Genomic DNA, 12,995 nt, shown 5'->3' on the forward strand with positions numbered 1-12,995 from the left:
CAACGCAAGGTACATTACTCTCCTACCTTCAATGTTTTTTCTTATAAAACAGCCCTGCGAGGCAGGCTGGCCTGGGCTCTCTTCCTCGGGAGAGGACCAGGATGAGGGACCTGACATTGGCAGAGGCTGAAAAGGGTCTCCGGATTAGCACTGAAAGCCCCAATATGGTTGCATTGCTCTGGACCAGCGTTTCTCAACCTTGGGCCGGTTAAGAAGTGTGGACTTCAACTCCCAGAATTCCCCCGCCAGCCACGGTCGGGTGCTGGGTAGATTCAGCCATTCTGTTTTCCGACCCATGCCTTAGTGGGCTAAATCAACTCAGTTGGTGATGGCTTATTCTACCCACATGGAAACAAGCCATGGTTTACTGCAATGTGTAGTCATTGTCCCAAACGCTACAGATATTGCTGCAGGGGGTTGGACTAGATAATGTCCAAGGTCCCTCCCCACATTTATGCTTTTACAGTACATCTGGATTCCTGCACTGGATGGGAGGTTGACTAGGTGATCTCTGGGTGCCCATTTCAACCCTTCTGTTCTCTGCTTCTAATGTTGGTCTGGTTTTGGCGGAGGTGATACGGGGAGTCCTCGACTTATGACCATTCGTTTAGCGACAGTTTGGAGCTACAACGGCGCTGAAAAAAATGACTTCCAACTGGTCCTTGCACTTACATTGTTGCAGTGTCCTGACGGTCACAACGGTGGCAAAAAAGATTGTAAAATCAGGTGTGACTCACTTAACTGCATCGCTTAGCGATGGATGCTCCTGTCCCAACTGTGGTCGTAAGTCGAGGACTACCTGTAACTGGGCTGCTGTGGTTTATTCAACAATCTCAGGTGAAAAATCCTGGCCTAGCATTATCGGGGAACACAGTCATATTTTTTGGCATCAAAAAAGCCTTTAATGCCTGTTCTCTGTCCATTAGCAAAGGCTTTTCCACTTGCTGTAGTTATTGATTTGCAATGACTAAAATATTTATTCTGGATCGGATCCATGTTACCCTGGTCCTGATTTGGTGCGTGGCTTCACACACCATGCCTGAGCATAGGTTACTGAATAAGCCACCATCGGTCAAGTTGGCACCGCTGCGAACAAACTGCACCCCACCACTGGGAAGGGCCTGAAAATAAGTTTGTCAGTTGGATTATGTTAGGCATAAAACATGCCTAACATAATCCAGTTTAAAGTTTAATCCAGTTTAACCATCACACGAAGCTATGTTTTGTTTTAACCACAGCGTGCTGAAGAAACCAGTGTCTTGCATCGCACGTAGCTTATGATTCTGGTCTGCAACGGTGTGATGACATGTTGCACCTCAACACTAAAGACACCGCATCAAAGCTGAACATGATCCGTGAGTTTAGCACGCATATTTTCTCATCCAGGAGAATCTACGTGTGATCTGTATTTGTAACCTAAACTCTAGCATAAATCACCCAAACATCATACTTTTTAAACCAGCCAGTATAATCCAAGAAAAACCATGGTTTATGTTAGACAAACTTAACTTTAGCTTGCTAATTATGGTTTAGCAAAGGGCCCAAACCTGGCCGCTAATATTCAAACTTGGGAATACACCAGAAAAGGGGGGGGGGCAGTAAAATAGTTTTTTAAGCTGGCATCATTGAAATAAGTACTTAATTACAGAGACAAAGGAATGGTGCCAAGGTTTTCAACCCTTCGAAAAGGTTTGGGAAGAGCTGCCTTGTGATTAAGGGGTCCCAGACATATGGTGGGGTGGGACTGAAGAAAGAAGGGGAAATTTCCAAAGGTTTTAAGGACAAAACGGTCCTCAAACAGCAGCCTTGCTGGATGCAAACAGAGATGTTCCTCAGCATGTTTTAGAACAGGCTAAACCCACGTATAAGAACAGCAAGATTTATTGCGCAGGTTTGAGGCAAAGTCTGAAGCAAGGACGCACTTTGGGTAGATGTGGAGCACAAGCACATAGGTGTGCTGAAGCCCAGATTTATGTTCTAGACTTTGTGTGTGCACCTGTGCACAAAATCAATCAATTAATTAATTAATTAATTAAAACTGCACCCAAATTTAGCCAAGGGGAGAACGCTGTGCGTTTTATCCGAGCCCAAAGCAAAAGCAGTCGCGTGCTTCTCCTCTGGATCTCCACAAGGCTGTTGGACAACTCACACACGCTCCAAGAAATTCGTTCAAGCAGTGCATCCTAGAGAATTAAAGTCCGGCGTGCCGCCAGGAGCCTTTTTTCCCTCTTTTGGAGAGCGCGCCGGGCCGAGACCCATCCAACCTTCTCTCGCACGGCACAGAAATGAAACGACTCAAATGATGCTCGGAGAGGTGCTGTGGCTGCGTCCAACGGACGTGGGCGATGCCAGCCTGAAAGGGCCAACCGAGTCATTTCCTGCCGAGCAAAGCTAGATGGGGTTGAAGTCAGAGATGCAAAGGCAAAATTTAACTCTACTAGACCGGAAGCTGAGCGAAACACCAACCCCACCACAAAAAAGGAGGTGGGGAAGAAGGAAGCCTGCATTGTAATTTGCACTGGGGGGGGGGAGCAAGGTAAGTCATAAGATGTAGTAGGAAGGCTTTTTGCTTGCGGTCACCTGGAGACCACCGTTACTCACTCTAGGAGACTAGGCAGAAGTTACCTATCCTGGTGCTTCTCAACCTTGGCCATTTGAAGACGCGTGGACTTCATCTCCCAGAATTCCCCATGCTGGCTAGGGTCCATGCATCTTCAAGGGGCCAAGGGTGAGAAACATGGAGTTGCACAGTAGTTGGAATGGGGTTCTATTTGCCTTCAAATGGGAGGGCTCAATCGAAGTCCTGGTGGCTGCATAATTGTAATTTTTCTCCCCTGCTGCACGAAGCTGGCACCGGCAATGAAGGGCCAACTCTAGGTTTTGTTAGCGGACGGCGTGCCCGTCCCTCGGGCAGTCTGACGCTATTGACGGAAGCCTTAAGCGGTGGCCTGGCCTTGCCTACGGAGCGCCGATGCTCCGTTTATTCAATTCCGACAGAGCCGAAGGCCAGAGATTCCGCTGGCTGCTTTTAATCAAGGCTTGCCTGCTCAAGCCTGCTTTTAATTGGCTCGATAGCGATCATTAAAAAAATTTATTAATTGCTGCTGCTATTGCTCTGCTGGGAACGCGTGCTGGAGATATTAGAGCTGTGATCTACGGTTCCTTTAAAAAAAAAAGAGAGAGAACTCTAGTTATAAATTACGGTTGACGCGCCCAAGTTTCCATGGTTGACACCAGCTTTTTTCTGCTCCCTTCCTGCACTGAGGACGCTGATTGTAAGTTCTCTGGGGCAGGGACCAGAAAGCACGCCTCTTACGTTGCGGGGAATAGTTCAATACGGTGAGGATAATTGTGCCAAAACAGCGGGGCAGGTAAAACTTGGGGACTGTTTTGGCACCTGGATGCAGTAAAACAGCACAGAAAGGCAGCTGGAAGGGACCAAGCATGACTTGCACCGACTTTGAGAGATGAGATCACCCGTCACACCAGCAGGACCACAAAACGCCACTGCATTTCTCTCTCCCAACATCCCCCCAAAAAGAGGGGGGCGCTCTGCACCGGTTGGATGAACTGGACGATTCAAAATGCTGCATCTTCTCCGCCCCCTTGGCAAATTCGGAGAGGGCACCGGTGACAAAGGAAAGGAAAGAGAGGCGTCTGGTTTGCACTCACACACGCACACAATCACACCCCATGTGTCCAGCCGCACGCGTGCCTCACCAGAGCTAGGCAACACTAAAGGAGCTGCCCCCGACGTCTGTGCAAGGTGCCGACTGAAAAGGCCCCGGTGCCCGCAAAGAAGGGTCTTCCCCTCCCTCGTTCGCGAAAGGGGAAGGGCTGGGCTTCCAGAAGCCGCCTTGGCAGAAGAACTCACCATTTCCAAACGCAGCGCCCTCAACTTCCTCCCCTTTGCACCAATATCCGCCCTCGGAGCCCCCCCACTCCACCCCCCCGCCAGCCCTGCTTTCAACAAAGGCGTTCGCAAGCACCCCGAACAGCCCGTGGCGCTTGGATGCCACAGCCGGGAGCTGCCAGCGCGCAGGGCTGGCAGGCCACCCCCCACCCATCCTCCTCTGGGCATTTACGGGGAGGGTCTCCCGGGTTCTGGCTTCCCCAGCAGTCCCCGCCAGCAGCGAAAGGTCGGAGGCCTTTGCTCCTGCGCCCTGCGCTTCTGAGCCCCCAAAGCGGCCGGCAAACTCCCCTGCCCGGCTTTGGCGGCGCTTCCGCCCTGCCGAAGGGAGGCAAGCGGACCCCTCCCTTTCGGGTCGGGGCGGCCCGCGCCTTCCCGGCTGCAGTGCGTTCTGCACTGAGGCGAGGCAACCGCTGCAGCGGCGGGCGAGGCAGCCGGGGACCCCCGCGCAGGCCACCTGGCGCCTCTGCAGCGCTCGCGCGGTGGGGAGGGGGCAGGCGAGAGGGCGGCCGAGGCCCCCCCGCCCCGCCGGCCGGGCTGCACCCCAGCGCGGCTGCTCGCCGGTGCGACCGCGTCCCCGGGCGTGCCCCCCCGCGGTCCCCGCGCTTCCAGCTCCAGCGCAGGGCTCCTCCCCGCACCCCGGGCCCCGAAGGGGCGCTCCCCCGAGGCAGGCGCCTCCCCGCGCAGGGGCCCGCGGCGGCGCCCCCATCCCCAAGCGCGCACCTGCGGCGGCGGCGGCGGCGGCAGCGACGGCGGCGGCGGCAGGACCGGAGCGGCTCGCTGCGCTCACACCATCTTCGCCCTCGTGCAAGGAGGGCCCGCCCCGCGGCGCCGCCCATTGGCCCGCCGGCCCCGTCCGCCGCCCGCATGCAAATCGCCGAGGGCCGCGATTGGCCGGCCGGGGGCGCCTCCTGCTGACCGACAGGCGGCGCAGCCAAAGACGGGCGCCGCCTGCATCCCTGCCCGGGGCTGGTACCCAGGTGCGCAGCATCCTCGGAGGCGCTTCCTCCCCCGGCCGGGGCCGCCTCGTCCCGCGAGCCGCGACCCTCCGCTGGCAAGCCCAGCCGCGCCCCGGGTGGCAAAGCCGGCCGGGCACCGATCAGCCGCAGGGCACCGCTTAAACTCTCGGGACCAGGTACAAGCCAGGATGGCATCATGGGCAGCTGCCGTCCTGCAAGCCATAATCCTCCGTGGCTTCAGTTTGCAAAGCTGGCCAGTGACTCAATCAAGCACAAACCATAGCTTAAACTCTAGGGGCCAGGTACAAGCCAGGATGGCATCAAGGGCATTCTGGTGGTGTCAGACGCCACCAGCACTTCACCTACTAATGGCACGATTTGGGTCGTTTGTCCCCAGGGGTGGTGTGAATCCAGCCTGAGTGGCCGCTTCACGGTTCAGCGTGTTGTGCAAAATAAGCCAGTGATCCAGTCACAGGCACCGTAATTTTGCCAGAATTAAATCCTATTCAAAACATCTGGACTTGACTGAGAGTAACCCTAATTGGACCCAATGGCCTCATTAAACCCTGATAACATGGCTTGTTTGGATTAATGGATCCTCTGATGAGCACCGCTAATTGCAGTTTATTCAGCAAGCCATAGTTAAGTCCTCCTAAGAGCCTTAAGGCTGGACCGTTCGGCATCCTGTATTGGGGAGGGCACTGCCATCTTCTTCCCCAGCCATGAAAACATGCCACCTTTGATCCACGAGGATAAACAGCAATCAAGGTTAATAGCCCTTGTTAGCCTGATCCCCAGTGCAATCCCTGTTTAAATTCGGGGCCAACATACCTGGTGGTGTGATTTCCATAGTTGTAATCCAGTGTTTTTCAATTTAAAGTCTACTTTAAGATGATGGACTTCATCTCCCAGAATTCCCCAGCCAGCCATGGGGAATTCTGGGAGTTGAAGTCCACCCATTTCAAAGTTGCTAAGGTTGCAAAACACAGGTCTAGAATAGTGCTAAACTAGGATTTATGTCATAAAGGACAACTGGCTGGGTTAGCCCAATACACTAAGCCATAAATTAAGGTTTGCAAGCCACCCCAGCTTGCTGTTGATAGGATCCCACCCCTTGTCCTACCTCGCAGGGTTGTTGTGCGGATTAGAAAAGGGATCCATGGCTGTCACGGTGGATCAGGGAGTCAGCATGAATTCACCTGAGCGCGCTCGGAAGGGAAGAGCAAAGCGTGCACTCGCGTGCACACGAGCAGGGAGACCACGGCAACCCGACCACGCGGCCTCCCCGCCTTTCCCGCGCGCGGGGCTTCGGGCCCGCACCCGGCCACGCCCCTTTCTCCGTTGTCTCGGCAACCGCTAGGCTACAACTGCCGCCGCCGCGCCTCCTGCTGGGTCGAACCATTTACCAGAACTCGAGGGGGGAGAGGAAGATAAAAGTCACCGCGGGAGGGAAGAAAGGAGGCAAGGCGGAAAAGCGGAGACGAGAGGGGACGGCTTTCACAACGGAGGAGCATAGAGGGAGCCCGAGGGTCCTTGGTCGCGCGGGAAGCTTTATTTAAGGAGGAAGGTTTCGCCGCGGCCTTCCCCACGATGCCGGTGACACGGCCCCGATAAGATGGCGGCCGCTCGCCTAAAGAAGGGGAGCGCGAGAGCGGCCGGTAAGGAAGAGGGGCGGGAGGAGAATCGGGGAGCCCTTCTCCGGCTCTCCCCATTGGGGGAGGAAAGGAGTGGCGCCCGCTGATTGGCTTCCGGCGTCCCCGCCCCCGGAGCCTCGAGGCCGCCGGGCTCGGCTCCCTCCCTTTTGGGAACGCGCGTTCATTGGCCGGCAAGTCCCCCGGCGGGAGTTGGGGGGCTCCTGCCCCGCCCCCCGTTGTTTCAGGTGGTTCTAGAACCATTTCCTCGCCTCCCCTTCCCCACTTCCTCCCAGGGCGCCCCCCGGCTCTGGGTGAGAGGGGAAATAGCGCCTCTGAACATGTGCAGAGTGCTCTCTCTTCTCCTCTCCCCTCCCACGGCCGGAGGGAGCAGAACGGGGTCTGCTGAGCTGGAGGGCGGGGTGAAATGAGATTACTAATGAGAGCCCCCCAAGTGGTTTAAAAAAGAAAGGGCTTTAGGCACGTGAGGCTGTTGGGGGCCAGCCAGGGCCGTAAGTGTGCAAAATGGGGCGCACCCCTCGTGTGTTTCAGGCTGGGGGGGGTCCCTAAGGAAGTTGGCCAGGGCTAAAGCTGCCTGGGGATGACCTGGATGGGGGTTAACTGGGTTACAATGTGACCCAGGGTGAGCTTGGAAATGCATTTTCTGGGTAGTCCCCCCCAAATGCTTGGAGGGGGCCCCCTTTGTTTTTAGGGGGGTGTTCATTCATCTATCTCTCTAATGAATATATATATTGCTGCGTGCAATTATAATGGGATATATTGCATGTGTGTGTGTGTGTGTATATATATATATATATACACACACACACATATATAGATAGGTTTATTATTATGGACTGGCTTTATTACAGGCACCCTGTCCAAAAGACAATACACAGGATGTACCAAAAGTCAGACCCCACAGGCCAATCACAAGGTTTTATGAATTAATATCTTTTTTTCCCAGAGAAAAATGTTCCTTAGGAACGTTCAAAGGTTATGGGTCAAACAACTGCGGAAGGTGTTTGGGAGAAAATGGCAACCGATGGGAACATTTAATGTAATTTATATACTAAGTTGTCTATGGGGTACTTTTGGTACATTTTGTGTATTTTTATTTTTATCTATCTCTCTACATCTGGTATGATATACAGTATCTAAATATGTATATATTTGCATGTAATACGAACAGATAGCGTGCGTAAATATAACATTTGCAGAGTTGTGTGAGCAGATGCCAAAAGAGAAAGGGCTGTGTTTTAATGCGCAGCAGCCTACAGACAACTACCTGTAAAATATGAACCTTAAAGTGGACCCCAGTTTACCTTGGACAGGCCAACATCTAACTATCCAGGACCATATGCCAGTTTAAGGGCCCAGCCACCTTCCTGGGACTGCCAGCTTCCCAACCTGGCTAGACTCCTATTCGCACTTGGGCATAAAATTTGGTTGAATTCTCTGCACAGGCCAGTTTTATAGCAACTCCCTTATTACGTATTTCTGTGTATATGCACTTCACAACAATATAGGGAAGGAGGAAAGGAGCAGAGAATTAGCTACTGAAAATATTCTGTATTGAGTGCTTTTATTTAGTGTAACATTTTGGTAGCCTAAAAGCATGCAAAATATATGCAAAAATATAATTTTCAGAGTAGCATCATGCTGCTTAAGGCATTGCACAGAGCAGATTATGCTACGCTTTAAAATGGTTGATTAATTCTGTTGTTCTTTTTGTACTGAAGCGATGTACAGCTGTTGTAAAATCAGCAAATGCATAAATATATCTTGGCTCTTAGTGGGAGGGAGAGTCGCGCAATATGCTGCATCTCTTTCCCTACAGTTAGTCCTGGTGCACTGGAAGAGGCAAACCGCTTTCTGTTGGTACTCAGCAAATGCTTCGAGGGAAACACGGCCTTTGTAGCCTCAAGCGGCTTAAACAAGCTTCGTTGGAAGATTAGACGTTGCACAACTTTCTGAGCTCCCAAAACTGAGGGGTTTTTTTTATCACTGTTGTTCTGTTTCCCAGGGCCAATGATTAGATCATGAAAGAAGCAATATCGCTTTCTAGCTGCGTAAAGAGGTAAGACCTTTCTCTGCTGATTTCTCAGCCAAAGAATTTATCTGGAAGTCAGTGTTTTGCAAAGCCTTCTGGGTCAAGTTCAAGCCACAGGGCTGCCACGCAAAGGGAGCGCCTGTTACGTGGACAACACGGGTTGATTTGTTACCTGTGAACGTGTTGGCATGCACCTTTCCCTGTCAGCTGTCTGCAGGCTTTTGCATGTTGCATGAACATGCACGGGGCACCAGGGGTTCCTGCAGGTCCAAACCAGAAGGCTCCCTTGTGGCTAGCTTTGATTATTTAGTTTTTAATTTATTTTATTTGATCTGGTGCCACTTCACTCCAGAACGGCTCTAGGCAGCTTTAAGAAGATGCTTTCAGCCTAAAGTAGGTGATAAATTGCAGTTGTGTGACACGGTGTGAAATAAGTATCAGCCCTCTGAGGTGGGCCGGGTCAGAAAACAGACATGCTGGAACTGTACTTTCGTGATACAGGCTCTAGTACAATGACAGTGAACCTTTTGGGCTCAGGGTGTCAAAAATTTGGAGAATGCCTAACTTGACTCTGCTGGATTGTCACCCCCCCGCTTCCCGAACAAAAGAGAAAAAATTCTTTACATATTCATTTATTTTAAAAAAATACAGTCCAGTCATGTGCAGTGCTATGTGTTATATAAAGAAATGTCAAATAATTACAAAAATGAAATACGAGTAAAACAAACTCAGTTTCTTTGGTAACTGAAACAGAGAGGAGAGTTGTTGTCAGGTGTTGGTGAACACTGATGTGTCACCCAAAACGTGGTGTGTTGCCCTTAACACGCGTATGATAGGTTCCCCATCATTGCTCTAGTAACAGAATCTTGAAAGCCTGACAACACTTTCCTTCTCTTCCTCTTAGAGAGTTAAGGTGGAGCTAGTTTGAGTTTCTTTTTAATGTTTTCTTCCTGTCCTGGGCTTAAATCATATTTTTCCACCTGCCATTGCCCAGTTTCTCCAGTCTCTGGAATTCTTTACAGCAAGCCACGGGCAGTTGCTTCAGAGCCTCTTTTTGGAAGGGAATTATGAGGTGGTTCCATGAATAACAAATGAGCCTGTCCATCTTAGGTTGTGCATACGCATGTCCAAAGCTGTGATGAAATGGAATTATGAAGGCCAGGCTCAGGGAGATAAACATTTTCTTAGCCCCCCAGAAGAGCGTGAGAGCAACAAGAGGATGAGACTGGCACCTCCCTGAGGAATTCACACTGTTGTGGCTGGATGACTTTGGGAGCTGGGGTTTCAGTCTGGGAAGATTCTTGCTAGAGGTTGTAGCTAATAAAAATAACTGGACTGAATTTGAATTGTTTCTTGGAGTTCCTTGGGCTGGGCCAGACATCAATCTTCCTAGAACATCCTCTTGTTCCTCCCACGCTCTTCTGGGCAGCTAAGAAAATGTTTATCTCCCTGAGCCTGGCCTTCATAATTCCATTCCATCACAAAAGCACCCCTTTCCTCTCACAACGATCACACACAACCTCATTTCCCCTTGTCGCGCATTGTTCAAACCTCTCTGTTGGGTTAATTGTGGAATAGCCTGATATCCACTGATTAAAAGCCAGGGTTTCTTCCTTGGGTGAAAGCAAACACGCGTGTCGCACAGTCCATGGTCAACTGAATACTGCATGTTACCTTAGCGTCTATGCTCTCATGTTAGGGTAGATGTGTGTGAGAAGGAAGGTCGAGCTGACTCTGAAAGGAACAAGTGAGCTGCTAAGGGGGACCTCCAGAAAAAATGACTGGTGAAAAGGAAAGGGTGGGCGAGAAACTCAAAATAACCCCACCTTGATTTTGTTTAGTATGGTATAATTCGGAGTAGAAAAACTTGGACTTTCAAGATTCATTAATTCTACCCTACTACAATGAAGTTGCCATTCCTGCATTGAAGCTTAACAGCGTGTCCTAAGCTCCTGCATAAAAGGAACAGGTCTGGTTCTTCTGTTCCTTCCTCTGTTGAATTTCCTTTTCTCTGATCAGCAATGGCACGTCCTTTTTCCTTTTCCATCCACGTTCCCTTCCTCCTTGTCATGAACGGACCCCTAACCTTGATTCGATTTTCTTACCCGTCAGCATGCTTCCCTCTGGAGCCGAGCTGCAGAATATCCCAGCGAGGCTGCTCCCTGTGCCTTATGCTGCAAGTCGCATTATCTTCTAGCTGAAGGATCTGCCCAAGTTGTCAGTTGTTCTCGGCGCGCCACCCAAATTTAACCTTTAAAGTCTTAAAGAGCTTAGTGCCTCCTGCCCGAAGGGCTGTCTGCCTCAGCGTGAGCTTGTCTGGGAGCTAAGCTTAGCAGGAAAAGCCCTCATAAGGCTCTTTAGAGGCCCATCTCTCAATCTTGGGAGAGAGCCGCTCTTCTGCACCCCTCCTAAGCAAAGGCACACTGTCCTGGAATGTTTCAGTCCTAAAATGGGCCACTCCGATCTCGCAACGGGCTGAGTTTTTGCTGTTTAATGGTTTGATTTTGCGGTGAGGTATCCCGAGTTCCGTGGAGGTGCAAAGGCAGGCTGCCGATCGAAATGATGGGATGGACCTGAGGGATGGTTGCCTCGGGGGTTCTTGCTGTGTGCTTTACGAAGCCTGGACAGTGTAGCCAAGGAGGGGAGAATTGTGTCCAGGACTTTAACGCTAGGACCGGAAGGGCTGGATGGAGGAAGAACACCGGAGGGAAGAAGGAATAGAAGGAAGGATGTATTGGAAAGGGCACAGGGCCAGGCCCCACTGAGACGAGAACAATCTGAAAATTTGAAATGAGCATCTCTGCCAGTTTGGGGTTATTGGCACCTGGTTAGCCTCACCATTTTATCTTCTGTCTCCGAAGGTGCAGCCTTTGGGCTTTGTGCTTGAGGTAGAAGTAAGGCTGATGATCTCTCCGGCCTCCCCAACATGGGTGTGAGTCACTGTCACACCCCTGTGCTGGGAGGCTGAGAAGGTTGCTGTCAGCAGAGGCCTCGCAGCTGCGTCGACACCCGGGGTTGCTGAACAAGCTGCGCGCCTCTCCCGACAGTGCCAGTCGATCACACGCCCGGTGGAAGGGAGTGGTGCCGCTCTGCTTATTTATCCTTGCCCTGTGGGGCCACCCCCTAGAACGCTTTACATGAAAAGAGGATAAGGAAATGGTTTTCGCCGTGGGTTGATTGATAGGTTTCCCTGCAGCAGCCGTTTCTCAGACGGCGAGTGGCGTTGGGCGACGGGAGCCGGATTCCGCCGTGCGAAGGTCCGAAATGTACTGCATTGATTAAATGGCATGATTTGCTACATGGAGGGGAGTCCCACGCCAATTATGATTACTCATTCCATATTGAAATGGGAAGGCTGCGTGCAACAACTACACATATGTATCAGGGATAATTATTTTTGCTGTTTCCTTTGCAGATTGCTATTCTTCCCTTGCTCTGGGGCATCTTCCCCCCCCCCCCCGCTTTGGAGCATGCTTTCTGATTAATATACGTTAAGGCAGCTTCTCCTCAGCTCTCTGCGTGAAATCTCTGAATCATGGTGACCTTAAAAAAAGGCATACGCGCCAACACGAATGCCTCGTGGAGTTAGTGCCAAGTGAGCAACCAAACTGGGCTGAAATTAGACTGATCTTGGGAGGAAGACCCTGTCCTTCAAAAACCATCCTTCCCTGCGGGCTTTAAGAGGGTTTTTGGCTTGGAAGATGGTACTGTTTATACCTTTAGAGCAGTGTTTTTCAACCTTGGCAACTTTAAGATGCGTGGACTTCAACTCTGGGAGCTGAAGTCCACGCATCTTAAAGTTGCCAAGGTTGAAAAACACTGCTCTAGAGGCTTAAGCTGTGAGCACTGGGGGCATAGAGGTGATTTGGTCCCAGAATGGTTGGATCTTGCAAAGGGTTTTGGAAGTAATTTTGGGGAAGACGTCAAAGAGCTGATAAGAAAGGACTTGGAGAAGCAATTGCACAGTTGAGAGATTGAAGCAAGTGCAAGAAAGAACCTCCCAGTTACCTTGCCTTGATTTTCTTTAGTTCAAGATGGGTCTGAGAGAAACTTGGACAGGCTTTCAAGATTGATGTCAGCCCTTCGGGGTAGGCTGGGTCACGACAAAGACCCTGCGGGGATTCCAAGAAAGCTACCTTATTGTAGTAGGGTATAATAACTGAATCTTATTTTGAGTTTCTTTTTCACACTTTCCTGTATCTCAGGACTGTCATCGCTTCTTCAAGTCCATCCTTAAAAATGACTCCAGGGTCATCTCTAAATTCCTTGGCTGCTCTCAAGCACTGGGGCGGTTGGAAGAGAGCCCTTTTGAGGTTGAAACGCTCCCGAAATGCTCCGAACGACCCGTTTTTGTGTCTGAATGTTCCATGGCACGAGGTTCTTTCCGTTCCTGGCGTGCTGCTTTCCTCAGATTTCTGGAAACCATGGTTTGAAGGAGACTT

At 51.1% G+C, this 12,995-nt stretch overlaps 2 protein-coding genes across 11 annotated transcripts in view; one reads left to right on the plus strand and one right to left on the minus strand.

The window, feature by feature from the left end:
- The window catches only part of KCNAB2 (potassium voltage-gated channel subfamily A regulatory beta subunit 2), a 63,163-nt gene extending 56,975 nt beyond the window's left edge, over nucleotides 1-6,188 (minus strand). For 2 of the 3 annotated variants that reach the window (XM_088147613.1, XM_088147612.1), the window contains exon 1: nucleotides 4,634-4,710. The gene's annotated coding sequence lies outside the window, so the exon portion shown is untranslated. Of the gene's footprint in view, nucleotides 1-4,633; nucleotides 4,711-5,992 lie in introns of those variants that run through there. The other variant, XM_088147611.1, reaches the window with a different exon arrangement.
- A 112-nt stretch (nucleotides 6,189-6,300) lies between these two features.
- The window catches only part of NPHP4 (nephrocystin 4), a 94,914-nt gene continuing 88,219 nt past the window's right edge, over nucleotides 6,301-12,995 (plus strand). For 4 of the 8 annotated variants that reach the window (XR_015797379.1, XM_088147616.1, XM_088147614.1 and 1 more), the window contains exons 1-2: nucleotides 6,301-6,527; nucleotides 8,527-8,580. The gene's annotated coding sequence lies outside the window, so the exon portion shown is untranslated. Of the gene's footprint in view, nucleotides 6,528-6,664; nucleotides 6,749-8,526; nucleotides 8,581-12,995 lie in introns of those variants that run through there. The other 4 variants (XM_088147618.1, XM_088147619.1, XM_088147615.1 and 1 more) reach the window with 3 other exon arrangements.

Source organism: Python bivittatus, unplaced genomic scaffold (genome assembly GCF_059951505.1).
Source record: "Python bivittatus isolate LINGU-HERP-01145 unplaced genomic scaffold, Pbiv_v1 ctg000510_np1212, whole genome shotgun sequence".
Classification (NCBI taxonomy): domain Eukaryota; kingdom Metazoa; phylum Chordata; class Lepidosauria; order Squamata; family Pythonidae; genus Python; species Python bivittatus.